This window comes from Pogona vitticeps, chromosome 6 (assembly GCF_051106095.1).
Source record: "Pogona vitticeps strain Pit_001003342236 chromosome 6, PviZW2.1, whole genome shotgun sequence".
In the NCBI taxonomy this organism is placed as follows: Eukaryota; Metazoa; Chordata; class Lepidosauria; order Squamata; family Agamidae; genus Pogona; species Pogona vitticeps.
The window spans coordinates 93,270,933-93,284,228 of NC_135788.1; positions in this window are offsets into that span (position 1 = coordinate 93,270,933).

The following is a 13,296-nucleotide window of genomic DNA, read 5'->3' on the forward strand; positions in this document are numbered from 1 at the left end:
ACGGAGACAGATCTCCCACCCACCCCACACAGCCTGCCCACCCGCACACATGGGTGTCACTGCACCCCACCCACCTGCAAGTGCACCCCATCCACCTGTGCATGCATGAGCATATGCCCCCCCACATGGGCCCCACCCCCCAACCTGTCCACAGTTTGGAAAAATGTTGGGGACCACTGCTATAAGTGATAGGTACATAAGGAACTCTTGCAGAGTAGAGCAGGAAGGTGTGTAGAGAGAGTGGTAAATTCATTTTACTGGATTATTCAAAGCAAAATACTTAATAATTCCATGTTGGCAAGTCAATTCCAACTTGTGGTAACCCTTTCCAGGGCTTTCTAGGCATGAAGTACTCAGAGGTGGTTTACCAGTCTCATCTCCTGATAGTGTTCAAGCTACACAGGCTTGCTTTTCCCCAGGAGACAATATGGGGTATTGAATTCCTGACTCTGCAGCCAGGTACCCCAACTCACTGAGATATCCAGACAGTGAAAAGGTCACCAGAGAACCAGTGAAATCTGCCTCTGACCTATACTAACCTCACAAGAGATGTGTAATATTGCTTTTGAGTTCTTTTGCAGTTTTTACAAGAACATTTGGTCCTTGCTAATGTAGAAGACAACATAAGAGCCTTGCTGGAGCAGGCCAAGGGCCCATCTAGTCCAGCTTCATTTATCTCACAGCGGCTCCACCAGATGCCTCTGGGAGCACACAAGACAACTAGATACCTGTCTCCTGATACCCCTCCCCTGCATCTGGCATTTTGAGACAAAGAAGTGACTCTGCATTCTGCCATTAATACCTAATCGCATTCAAAGATCAAACCAAGCCAAGCAGAAACTGCTGTTAAGCCTTCTATTTAAACCAGATATTCTCAACTTTTTTTGACTACAGCCATAAACAGACTATGAGGGAAATATAGGCCAAATCAAAAATGTATAAATTGCATAAGGAACCTTATAAGGTGGTGTATGAAGAATTGTTTCCAGTCTGTGGCCCCATTCAAATACGCCAGGGCCCCCCAGGGGGTTATATGCCCCCTATTGAGAATAGCTGGTTTAAATAAACCACCACCACCCTGCCCAATCTCTGTGTAGTTAAGGAGAAGGTGTGTCATAGCACAGTAAGGGGTGGAATTCCAGAATTCCAGACAGGCTTAGTCTAACTAGCTATCGTTATCTGGCTTCTATCTTCAGTTTGACAAACAGAAACTGAACTATTTAGAGTGCAATTCTAACCAAGTCTATTCAAAAACAAATTCTATTAAGTTCCATTGAGATTACTTCCAGGCAAGCTTAAGAAAATTAAAATTTATTAACATACTTCATCCATCAAATGGATAAATTTTGCCAGCTTTTCTTGAGCCATTTTGTAAATGTCGAATTTATGGATAATCTGCTGCACCTAAATACATGTTATATGTTTTATTGACTCAGTCCTAATCAGGTATTTGGAAGACATGTGTTTTCCACATATAAGGATGGGAGCACATTGGCCTGCCTCTCTGTGGCATTACTTCTCTGAGCTCCATTGGCGCCAACCAAATGTTGAGTTGGCAGGCAAAATTCCTCAGATATGGTCTTCAATAACTCCAGACTTGTAAAACTGCCTGAGCTGGCCTTTATTGAGGCTGGGGAACAGGATACGAAAAAGGAAGGAGACAAAACAAGCCTCTCCCAACCCCTATGTCTGATGGGGAAGCTGAGTTTCTGGCACTAGCCCTCTGAGCAGTTCCATATTTCACAAGTTTTTACTAGGGCTGGTGGGCCCAGAGTCTGTTATTGGTATTTTATTTATTTATTTATTTATTTATTTATTTATTTATTTATTTATTTATTTATTTATTTATTTATTTATTTGATTTATATCCCGCCCATCTGGTATATTTATGGTATGGCTTCAATACTTGTCCCAGCCAGATGATGTCCCACAAAGATGGTCTTGATGTACACATAATCCTCCATGAGCCCAGTACACAGGGCCAGGGCCAGCTCTTCAACTGCATTGCCCCAGGTCCCCTCTTCCTCATACTCTGTGACATCTGGGTCCTCAGCCTTAACCTCCTCCTCAATATCTGGTGCTTCCTCCCTCCCTCTAGTTGCCACTCCCTCTCCATTTCTCCTTCCTATATTCTGCTTGGGCTCATCCTCACCTCCTTGCACAGCTGGGTCCTATTGGCTGCCTTCTCCTCACCATTTCAGGCTGACTGACCTCCTTCTACAAGCGCCTGAAGCCTGGCAGGTGCTACCTCTGACAGGCCCTCCAGGGCATGTAACACGAGGGCCAGTAGTCACCCTCTCACAGCTTTCAAGCTGCAAAAGTGACCATCTGAAGGGAGAAGGCTATTCTATTTATGTCGTGTTCCCGACTGAGCCAGAACCCCAATTATGTTTCCATGCGAGTCAACTCCCTTAGATTGTCACCTTGATATGCTGGAAACAGTCCCACTACTCTGATGTGCACATGGTTCACCTAATGCACACAATACAACATAACACCTAAGCACACTTAGGTTGTTAATCACACATTAGGAAAAAGAGGAAAAGCTTTGCCACGGAGAGGATGAAAGGGGGACAAAGATTTACATAAATTGTGCACATGCTACTTTATATTCATAGATGCAGATGTATAAATAATTACTGTAATTTACACAGATATGGATCTCTGCTTAGTGAGGGAAACTGTTACAAAAGAAGCTGTGCCAGGCTGCTGTTCTGATGCTAAGTGTAGATGGGCAGCTTAAAGAACCCAGCAGCTTTTTCTTCCTGGGGGTCATCAAGACTAATAAAGACTTCAGCCAGACTGCCTTTCAACTATGTGTGTGTATGTGTGTGCTATCAAGTCAATATTAACTTACAGTGACCTTTTTCAAGGTTTTCTAGGTATTGTACTCAGAAGTGGTTTACCATTCCCTTCTTCTGGGGACATCCTGGGACTGTGCAGCTTGTTCAAGGCCACACAGGCTGGCTCTTCTGGGATGCACAATGGGGACCTGGATTCCCAACCTCTGGCTTCACAGCTGGATTCCTAACTCACTGAGCCATCTTGCCTTTCAAGTATGGAACATTTAAAAAGGTTGCTAAATAGGGATGGCCAAGCTCAGGGGTGAGAAATATTTTCAGACTACAGCTCTCAGAAACCCCCCTCAAGCACAACCATCGGCTCTAGAGAGAAGTTTCCAAGATATAGTTTCCCAGTGATGACAAAGACACTGCCAGTTTCCTAGGAAAATGCCAGATAAAAAAAAACATACCTGCTGCCCTGTTGAGTGGGAGATATCACTGCTGGTTCTAAACAACAGCTGCTGTTCTTCTTTTCCAATTGCTACTGGTCACAAAAATATGTGATGTAGCTATGAAAACAAAGCAACTATGAGTCTGCTCAGTGCTTGCATGGGAGACCCACCTAGTCAGACTCACTGCCTTGAGCTCTATACAGAAGGAAGGTAGGATGTAGATTCTTGGGGGAGGGGGCAGGACGAAAGTTTTGAGGACAGAGCTGTAAATACTGCATAGACAGCTTGTTTTTAGTTAACATGTTTCCCTCAGGTGTGTGAAAGATGATGTTCTATTTTCAACTGGTATTTTGGGGTATTTTTTACTACAGTTCCCCAAATCCTGTGCACCCAAGCCATGCTGGCTGGGGGAATTGTCAAAGCTCTGGTCCGAAAAAGGGACATTTCCAAGGTCTGCCCATCTCTTTCAAGTAAGATTCAGTCATCACTGTTGCTCACTTCAAGGGGTGGAGCAGGGCAGACATGTTGCAGCAAAGAGCCTTGTGAGATTTTAAAAACTAAGCTTTCATGAAGGACGACTCACTTCAGCAGAGGTGTTGTAAGACCCTCCATTTTGGTATATGCAATGTACCATGTTGACTTTCATCTTCAGTATAAGTGGCTTGGGGCGGAGTGAGGAAAAGCTCTGTGCATTACTCAGAAATGAATGTCCAGCAACTCTCAGTACAGCAGGATGATAAGGAAAGATATCAAGAGACTTATATTATAGTGTCATGGAAACTTGTTCCAAGAAGCTGCCTAAAAGAACAGGATATTTCTCCAGCTTAGCAACTCCATGACCACCGAAACCACAATTGCCTTTTTAATTCAATGAAATGGCAATCTGCAAAAAACTCAGAGGAGTTGCTGAGAATAATATACTGTATGGAGACTTGTAGGGTGTGCTGCAATGGTGGAAATCCATGAAATACAGAGGCTGGTGACTTTACAGGGCCTCCACGAGGAGTCGATATCTCCATCTACTGTTCTTGCCATGAATGATTGAAGAGTTTTCTTCATGAAGCTAATAGGCTTTGTGGTTTCCTATCTTCCTGTTAACATAGCCAAACAATCGAAGCTTTTAGTGCAGGGAGGAGAGGCTGGTGTTCGACGCATCTCTCTCCTTCCTGCAGGCTGTTGCTGGGCCGGCAGTCTCCTGATCATTGTGCTTGCCTTGTCTATTGTGTTGCGACAACAGAGCAAAGAGAAGGGTGGGAATGCAACAGTACATCCTCCTCCCAGCATTCTGGAACATCACGCACCCCGCTCTGAACACACCCTGTCTAAAAAATAAGGGTTCCTTCACTAGTCAAGGTGGTCTGCAGCAGTGGTTCCCAATCTTGGGTGCTATTTTGCTACAACTCCAAGAAATCCTGGCCAGCACAGCTAGTGGTGGAGTTTTAGTCCATCTGGGACCCAAGGCTGGGGACTACAGGTTCGGGATTCCCCTTCTTCCTCCCAATTCAGGAATCCAAGGGAGCTTGAAAAATAAGAGAACTGAGAGAGAAACAACACATACAGAATAAAAAGGAACTTCAGTATCCCTTGTTGAAACTCTCTGCAGCCTAGTTAGTGGCCAAAAACTTGACTGAAAGAAAAAGTCATTGGCTGCCAATAGAGGAAGGAGTGAACTTAAATAGCTTCCTGTGGAAAAGAGTTCCACAGTCTGTAAGCAACTACTGAAAAGGCCTTGTTTAAAGTTCTCCCCAAACAGACGTGTGACAGTGGTGAGATTGAGGAAACAGCCTTCTGCAAAGATCTTAAAACAAGGGGAGGCTCATATGGGGAGATCCAGTCCTCCAAACAGCCTGGAGCCAAGGTGTATAGGCCTTTATAGGACACAGCCAGCACCATGACTTTGGTTCAGAAATGGACCAGCAGCTAGTGAGTTAATGGGACAGAAGACTTACAGTATATGGTTCCTATATCAATAGATCTCGGTCAGGGTGCAGCATTCTAGGTCAGCTGATTGCCAAACATTCTTCAAAGGCAGCCCCATGTAGAGCACATTGGAGTAGTCCAAGTGGAATGTAACTGAGCCATCAGTCATGTGCCGCACCAGACATCTCAAAAAATGGATGCAGTTGATCCACTAGCTTGAACCATTACAAGAGCCATCCTGGCCACTGTGAAATGCTGGAAATCCTGAGTTAGGAATGAATCTAGGAGAATATCCAAACTAGAAATTTGTGTTTTCAGGGAAAGTGTAACCTCATCAAGCACAGGTTGGACCCGTGCTTCCTGAACAGGAATAAACTCTAGAAGTAAATATCCCAATACACAAGCTTTCTGAGCATCACAGAGCTCTTCATTAAGGTAGGTAGAAACCAAAAGGAGGGGATGAAGTAAGAAACATGACATTCTAAACTTTAGGCCAAAATTGTCTAATTTTTCTAACTGTGCATCTGTACATAATGATGAACATATACAATTTTATGCAAATCTGTGTTCTCTTCTCTCTTTTCATGATTTGTTCCTTCTTTTTCATGGCTAACCAAAAAATGGAGGACACTTTTTTTAAAAAAAGTTAAGGATGATGCAAAGAGGAGGCAAGTGTAGTGCTGGGCAAACACAGAGGACTAGCACAGACTAGAAGAGAGCCACAATCTATCACAGGGTTAAGCATATTTAAGCTCATTGGGATCCTTAGACTTAAGTATGTTGATGTCTTTGTGGGATTGTGCTTTTGTGCTTTAGGGATTTGCGAAACTCTTTTTCTGCAGCAATTGGCAAAACAAACAAATAAAAACATGTTGTTCTTTAGGACTGTCTCCTTATCCTCTCTAGGGAGTTCAGATTCTTAGGGCTAAAACAGATGGTAGTACATGGCATGCAGCTAAACTCTTCCTTTCTTACAAGTAAACACACAAGATCTAGATGCAGATTGAACACCATGCATAAACTGAGGATATTTAAGCCTCTCCTCCCCCACCTCTAGTGATCCTAACTTTACCCTACCATATACAGAGAGAGAGAGAACTCCATTGTCACCATTTGAAGATTTCCCTGCCTTTTGAAGAAGCCCCATTGTGCTTTGGGTGGCGGGGGGGGGGGAGGGAAGGAAAATTAAGAACAATGATTGTGTGTGGTTTTTACTTTTCTCATATCTGCCCCTGCTCTCCAACAAGGTCCCATAATAAAGCCTCGTGCATATATTTGTAATAATAATAATTAATAATAATGATGATGATGATGATGATAAACCAAAGAGAACTCTCAGCTGCACTTTGCAGTGTTGAACATCTCTTGTAGTTAAGTCCTTAGGAAGTGTTTTCTTTTTTCAGGACATTTCTATTTTATAAATACAAACATTCCTAGCTCTATAACATTGGCCTATAAATTGAATTATTTGTTTAAAAGGCCCCAGACTACTGCAAATCCACCCAACAGGTCAGGAAAGATGTCAACAAACACAAACTTGCAAGAATCATACCTATGAAGCAAAAATACAAGACCCCTCGAATCAAGAAACGCAAATGCGTTGAAAACCTTAACACCTTCCATGAACAAATGGAAAAAGGTTTCAGCTTGATTCCTTATTTCTAATTAGCTTTACAGACAGCAGAGGAAGAGCCAGTATCCTACAAACCCTGATCCCGTTCTCTCCCAAGCATGACATCCATCTCAGAGAGAGATCTATGGCTTTCCATAAATTCTAGTTTCATGTCCCAGTTTATAGAAAGTTCGATGTTCCTCATTACATTCCACATTTCAAGGTGTTTTTGTCCTTGAGCGCCCTTCATTAAAAAGATATCCGACCTTCATTTTAAATGACAGGAATGGAGTACTAAAAGAGGGAATGCTTCAAATAATTGTGACAGGTATTTAAAATGAGACAGAGTCAGAGACTCAAGGAATAAGAGTATCCATCTTCCTACCCCCCCCCCCCGAGTTCTACACACTAAAGTAGTGCACGACCATAAGAAAACACCCTTGGAACCAAACCCGTAGAGTTCAAATGAGGGGGAAAGGATGCTCAAGAAGGTCCTAAGACATCCGAATTGCTTGCTATTTTTAAGCAAGCCTCCGCAAGCTACCATTTGGCTACCATCTCGACCTGGTGCATGGTGGCAACATTTGCCCATTCAGCCATACCAACAGACCCTTGATAGCCCTCTGGCTCATAAGGCATTCTGTGGGGATGAGCTGACCCCATCTAGCCCAACGGCTCTTTGAATTCCAGGCTGCTTGTAGCTTTATCTTCAAAGGCGTCAGATGTAGACCAGCTCCAGCCTATTCCTCGCCATGGATTAGCAGCTCCCATTGAACTCCGCAGAGGGAAGGGCAGACAGGCCTTGTGCTTCACACATGCTGCTGTGCATTGATATTTTTAATGGGGATATGAGCTAAAGCCTGTTAGGAAATGCAGTTATAATTAGAGCCTAGCTCCCAGAGGCTGTCTCGGCACCAGCGACTAAGTGCATTGGCAGATAATGTCATTATTTTGCCGATGCCTTAACATGGGGGGCTGCGGGGGAAGTGGGGAAGACATTTCTTCTCTCTCTCTCTCTCTCTCTCTCTCTCTCTCTCTCTCTCTCTCTCTCTCTAGGCAGGAGATATAACAGTACGAGCCAGATAAAGGGAAATGCTAGATTTCTGTTATCTGTTGTCATCCGGTTAATTAATCAACATAGAGGAGTTAATAATACTGTATTAAAAGAAAGCAAGAGTGCTTAAAAAAAGCAAAATTCATCAACCTCTCAATCCAATCCAGTCCAATCCTCTCCAATCTACAATAGCTAAATTCCTGAGTTTAAAATAATTCAATCTCAGTTAATAGAATGGAATTAAGTCAAGGACTTACAGAAAGACAAAGCTATTGGTTAAACTTATATCACAAAGGCAATGTTTTCTAATAGAAGTGACTCCTTATCTTGTAATGTCAAAGCAAGAAATGCTGAGAGTTGCACCTACCTGGGAATAATATAGTCTCTTTTTGTCCTTCTTCATCTTAATCCTAAATGGGCAGTGAGGAACTATATGCAATATTAAATACATGAGTGAGAAATGTCTGATGTTCTAGATGTTTTTAGACTTCAGTTCCCTCCAACTTTAGCCCACACAGAGTTGACCTCACGGTCAAAGAAGATGGGGGCTGCAGTCAAGCGATGGCCGAAAGACCACATCTTTTCCACCCTTGGCTAAGTAGAATATAATTTGGCTATATAATTTGACTATGCTCAGAAGTGCTGGCTGGATAGCTCAGTGGTTTAGAGTTATGGTTGGGAATTTGATTCCCCACTCTGCCTCCCAGGAGAAGAGCAAGCCTATGTTGTCATGGCCAAGTTGCACGATGCCTTCCCCAGAAGAAGGGAAAGGTAAATCACTTCTATCTAAGATCACCTGCAACCTATGAGGCAAATGGGGTGACCTGCCCTGTCACCCAACCAGACCTGAGCAAGCTGCCTCGTCCCAGAAGAAGAGACTGTTAACCACTTCTGAGAACTTTATACCTGGAAAATCCTGGGAGGGTTGAAGGCATATACCGTATTTTTCGCTCCATAAGACGCACCTTTTCAGGAGAAGAAAACAGGAAAATATAATCTGTTTTCTTCGCTCCATAAGACGCACAGACTTTCCACCCCCCTGTTTTGTGGGGGAAAAGTGTGTCTTATGGTGTGAAAAATACGGTAATTAATTAATGAGTTATTCAAGGTGCCCCCCATTATTATCACTTCACATGTCTCTGATATTGAAAAACAGCCATCTGCTGTTTTTCAATATCACCAAAATGTAGCAGACAAAAAGAGGATAAAGAGGACATTGGTTTGTTAAAAAAAACAGCATATGCTAATTTATAGGTGTAGAAATCTAGAAACTATTTTTCTGATTCAAATAGAATAACAGTGCCTCTCATCTGAATGGGGAAGATCATAACCACGTGAGCTGTGTGCCCCCTGAGTCTGTTGCCCAGGTACATCTCATTGTGGATGGGCAACTTTAAGGCCCTTGATCTCCCTCCTTATGGTTCTTATTCTTTAAATCATACAGTGGTGCCTCGCTAGACAGTTACCCCGCATGACAGTTTTTTCGCTAGACATTGACTTTTTGCGATCGCTATAGCGATTCGCAAAACAGTGATTCCTATGGGGGAATTTCACTGGACAGTGTTTGGTCCCTGCTTCGCAAACTAATTTTCGCTAGACAACGATTTTGACAGCTCCCTCCGTGCTTGCGAAACGGGTGTTTTCAGGACCTAAGCTTCACAAGACAGCGATTTAAACAGCTGATCAGCGGTTTGCAAAGCAGCTTTACTATGGTCAATCTTCGCTAGACAACGATGATTCTTCCCCATTGGAACACATTAAACAGGTTTCAATGCATTCCAATGGGGAAATGCTTTTCGCTAGATGATGATTTCGGTAAACAGCAATTTCAGTGGAACGGATTATCATCGTCTAGCGAGGCACCACTGTACTTGGACAGCTGTACAACTGAAGGGCACGTCAAAAAAGGACGATTCTCCTCTGGTGTCCTTTCAGACAGAGGACTGTCATCCCATTTGCCTCGCATGTTGTGGCTAATCTTAATTTGGTCCCTCTCCCAGATAATACTTGAGCTGTTTCCTTTAAATATTTGAGATTTTAAAGTGCTTCCAAAATCATACAAGATGAGACATGTTATGATAGCACAGAGTCGGTGTGGTTTAACGTCCTATGTGTATTAAGGATGTGAATTTGCAATTTGGAAAATGGCCATAGACAGTTAAAAATCTGGCTACGTCATACATAGGAGTGTGATGGAAACACTAGCTTCACAATAGATAATCTATGCATGTTTGATTCCCATATTGTCAAGCTATGAGTAAATGCATCATTCTCATGCTGGCATCTTTTAAAGATTTTTTTAGACAAAACATTCATGGCATGAGGACAAAGGCCTAGAGAGCTTGAAAGAAGTGTTAATAACTAAGCCATCAAAAGAGAGGAAAACAGTACTCTCTTTTTCCAATAGCACTTTTTGCCTACAATGAAAGCTAAAGATGAGGGAAGCCTATTTAGGCCTCCAACTCCCACAAGAGGTGTGGGAGTTGGTGTTTTTTTTTTTACAGAACAGCAATTCCTGATTGCCAGGATATTTTTTTGTATTTTAAAATGTACAAGCTGCCCTTTACCCACAAAGGCCCTCCCTCAGGATAGCGTGCACATTATTAAAAGACAAATATAACATAATGACAATGATAAGAGAACAGAAAGAGACACAACACCTGTTTATCCAGCAAACAAACAACCACAGTCTTAAACAAATAAATTATAATGCCTGGGCAAAGAGAAGGCATTTTATCTGATGCCAAATATAAAGCAATGTTTGTACCACCTGGACCTCTCTTGGGAAAATGTTGCTAATTCACGGTGTCATCAGAGAAAACACTCTCTGTTTTGTAAAGGTATCATATACTAATCCCACTTATGGTCTTTGGAGAAAAACCTCCTTTGAAGATCTGCAAAGGTAGGATCAGTGCTGGTCAAAGTTACTCTGTTGGGCCACAACTCCCAACAGTCAACATGGAGTTTTTGGAGGTCATACTATAGTTGGAAAAAGAAAATATGCTTCTAAGCTGGGATGTCATTGGAAGGAAGCACTCCTTCAGATATTTAAGCATCAAGCCATTTAGAACTTGAGAAATAATAATGAGCACCTTGAACTGGGCTGGGTAGTTGTGAGGAAGTAGATAGAAAGAAGGCTCTCCCTATCTGTGAGCCCTCCCATCCTCCCTAAAAGGTTGATGCAGTAGAAATAATAGAGATCCCTTCAGTAGAGCAGGGATGTTGGCAAGTCTTTGGGCACAAGTCCCAAGTCCATGTCCAAGTCTTTGGTACCAAGTCTCATGTCCAAAGTCCCATTAAAAACAAACTTTCCTCCCAGAAATAAAGGGAGGGTGTGTGGATTCCGAATAATAAGCCGGGTTTGAGTCATTGAAAAAAAAGCAATTCTGAGTTGAGTCCAAGTCACCCATGTGGCTTAAGTCTGACTTGACAGCAAGTCAAGTCCCCATCCCTGAAGGAGAGGGAATAACCCCTTTGGGCAAGATCATGCCTGAAAAAGCAGAAAGCCTGGGAAATGGAGAAAGCCCAGGAAAAGAGCCACAGCTGAGGGCCATAGGATCTCCAACGAAGGAGGAGATGATAAAAGAGGACACCAAGACAGGACAGACCAGAGAGAACTTGATGACAGGGAAAGCTCAGAGTTATTGGGCTGGGGAAAGTAAGCCAGAAGAAGGGTTACTGGAGGAGCGGGAATGGATAGTCAAGGAAGAGCCATGGAATGGAGAATGGGTGTCATGAATGCTTCCGAAGACCTGGACCCAGAAGGGTTAACTGTGGCTGAAGAGAATGTGGAGAGATCAGAAACACCTGAACCGCCTCCAGATTCTCCCTCCACAGCAGACAGGCTTCGGGAAAGACTTAGAACAAGAAGATCAGAGGATCGCTCAAAGGCTTTGCACAGAGACCTACGTTCATCTAGTCCTGAGTACTAGCAGGATAGAAAGCTTTCCAGCAGCTCAAGGAGCTGTTTCATTATAAAACAAGCTTCCAGTGAAGCCAGAAACTTCGTGGAAGCAAGGAGTCAAAACCTTGGCTTGCATCCATGTGTCTTGCATCGTGTTCCTGACTCTGGACTTTGGCCCTGGACTACGCTGGTATTGGACTCTGAACTCTGGACTCTGACCCTGAACTACACTGTGTATCGGACCCTGGACTTTGACATTGGATTGGTTTATTGGACTTTGGCTATTGTAACCCCCGGGAACGTAACAATGGGTCAGAGTCTCTAGGGAGGAAGTAGAGAATTCAAGTACCCTGGAAACTACCAAAAAGCAGGGGGGGGGGGAGAAAGATAATTAAGAAGCTAACAGAACCAGGAACGGATAGCCTCTCATGCTATCTCCCTTATCAGGAGGGGTTTTCCAGGCAGGAAAGTGTGGGAAGCCAGTGGAACCTGAGTTTATCATCTGTAAAGACTCAAGCTGTTCCAGCTGTTTTGTCAATTCCTAACCCACTCCCTGGATTGAATTATCTCTGGGAGGAATTTGGACCTGTTGAAGCTGAAAGTGTGTCACGTTCCTGGGGGTTTCAACAGGCAAAAGCCCAATAAGCCAGTCCATAAAAGAAGTCCAGAAGATGCAAAGCAGATACCAAAATGCCAAAGCCAAAACACAAACCGTAGGCAGAAGTTAGAGTCCAAAGCCAAGGGTCCAGAAAACAAAGTCCAAGATAAGCAGGAGAGTGGATGTAAGCCAAGGTGTTGACTTGTTGCTTCCATAATCTGGGTGCAGATTTTATAGCAGCAGCAGTCATCTAAACACTTCATCCAGCTAAAACTCAGGGCTGTTCAACCTGATTTTCCTATGGGAAGCATTTGTGCGAGCTTCGGACCTTCGTGTCACGAGTCCTTGCCGAAGCTTATCCCTCATTCTAGCTACTGGGGGAGGAGAATCTGGTGGTGATTCAGCTGTATGCGATTCTGATTGCCCAGCATTTTCCTCAGCTGTAATTAACCCTTCAGATTCCAGATCTTCTTCGGCTGAACTCATGACAAAGTGGGGAATCAGGTGGATCGGTGAAGGGAACTGAGGCCATAGTTGAGTTAAACAAAGTAGAAGAGTTGAATGATGGAAATAAGTTAATAAAGCTAGTAGGGAATGAGGAATAGGGGTCCCCACAGAATCTCACAGTAGCAAAACTGGAAGCCAAGCCCCTGTTGCAGCTTCTGAGCAGTTTTCAAGGGCAGCTCCATGGATAGCATATTACAGTAACCCAACCTGAAGGTTACCAGAAAATGCCAAGATTATCTTTTCCTAGGAAAGGTCACAGCTAGCAAACAAGCTCTGAAGCCACTTGGGATTTAAAATCATGCATTTATTTACATTGATGCCTTCTGAATTCAAAAGGACTTAGTATGGGGAAGCATGCTTTGGAAAGCAGAAATTAACCTTTGCTTAACACCCTGACTTTGAAATGGCTGCCTAAACAAGGAAATATAACATCTTCCAGAGATACTAACAGGTATTACTGTATAAA